The 1,715-nt window shown below is 40.0% G+C and overlaps 1 non-coding gene across 1 annotated transcript; it reads right to left on the bottom strand.

The window, feature by feature from the left end:
• Positions 1–875: 875 nt before the first annotated feature.
• LOC112270369 lies at positions 876–981 on the bottom strand. Its single transcript, XR_002962760.1, has one exon. It is a non-coding gene; the product is annotated as a small nucleolar RNA R71 (small nucleolar RNA).
• Between the last annotated feature and the right edge of the window lie 734 nt (positions 982–1,715).

Raw genomic sequence — 1,715 nt, 5'->3', positions numbered from 1 at the left:
AGCAAACTACAGAACAAGCTCTTGATTTGTTATCTTTTAGCTAGATCAGTCAAGTCTTTTTTATTAATTCCTCTTTAATCTGTTTGTCTAGCTGTTAGAAACTAGTTAACTGTTTGTAATTAGTTCCCTGTGAGAGAACACGGCAACACTACTTTCTACATTCTGTCAGAATGGCGCCGTTGCCGGGGAACTAATATTAACGGTTGCTAGAAGTATTTCAGACTAGATTTGTTCTTTAGTCAATAGTTTGGCTAGCCTTAGTCAATAGTTTGGCTAGCCTGCTTTAGTGGAATTCGCTTCGGCTTATTAAGGGAACTAACCTATTAATCATTGAGTAATTTTGAGTGTGTGCAGGAAATTGCTAAGTATATTTGCAGGATAATTGAATGAATGCTTGAAAGAACTTAATTCTGATCTGTTACCAATTGACCCGGAAATTGAGAAGACTTTGAAGCAAATTAGAAAATAAGCAAGAGAAGCCAAGAGGAAGGCAATGGGAGAACAACCAATTCTCAGGGATTTATGGATTCCACCAAATATGGGGACTGCAGCCGCAGCTACTCAACCTGTGGTACAAGCAAACAATTTTGAGTTGAAGCCCGCATTGATCACCATGGTGCAGCATTCTCAGTTTGGTGGTTCGGCTTTAGAAGATCCACATGAGCATATAAGAACTTTTCTCGAGTACTGAAATACCCTCAAGTGCAAGTGCAATGGAGTGACTCCTGATGCGATAAGGCTCTCATTGTTCCCATTCTCTGTCAGAGATGCTGAAAATTTTTGGTTTCACTCATTGCCCCACCATATGAAAGATACTTGGGAACATCTGTTGCAGGCATTCTTAGAGAGGTATTTTCCACCAACCAAAGCAGCCGAGTATAGAGACAAGATAACAAGATTTATGCAGTATCAAGGTGAAAGTTTGCATGATGCATGGCAGAGGTATCAAGCTCTCATAAGGACGTGTCTTAATCATGGACTAGAGAAGTGGTTGATTCTACATACCTTTTACAAAGGCTTATCTCAACAAACCAGAGCATTAGTAGATTCTGCCGCTGGTGGAGGTATCATGAACAAGACTTTAGATGAAGCAATTGAGTTGATCGAGGGAATGGCATCTCATCATTATCAATGGTCAAGTGATTGAACAGTTCAACCTCAGCACCCCGGTATTTTGCAGTTAAACCAAGCTGATGCTATAGCTGCGCAGGTTGACATCTTGCATAAGCAAATGGCTCAAATCATGTCATCAGCTGGTACATCTGTTGTCTCATCTATTCAAACTTCACAAGCTTGCCAAATTTGTGGATTGCCAGGGCATCTTCCAGCCAATTGTCCTTACTCTCCAACCACAGAGTCACCTGTTTCAGAGGTCAATTATGCTCAGAATCAAGGCCCATATTCTCAAAGTTATAACCCATCATGGAAAAATCATCCAAACCTGTCCTACAAAGGAAATCAGAATGTACAATCATATCCTTCTCAAACTACAAATTCAGAGTTTAGGCCTCAGTATCATGAACAACAGCAGCAACATGGTGGGCAATGACAGCAAAATATGCAAGGAGCTCAACTTCAGGAATGGATGATATAATTAAAATGCAGTTTGAAATAATGACCAAAATGACATCAGATATTGGTACACTAAAAGAATCAATGCAAATTTTAACCTCAAGGATGGATAATTTGGTTGCAGCCCAAACAGCAAGCACTTC

Source organism: Brachypodium distachyon, chromosome 1, assembly GCF_000005505.3.
Source record: "Brachypodium distachyon strain Bd21 chromosome 1, Brachypodium_distachyon_v3.0, whole genome shotgun sequence".
NCBI classification, from domain to species: Eukaryota; Viridiplantae; Streptophyta; class Magnoliopsida; order Poales; family Poaceae; genus Brachypodium; species Brachypodium distachyon.
This window is presented reverse-complemented; position numbering and strand designations above follow the sequence as displayed.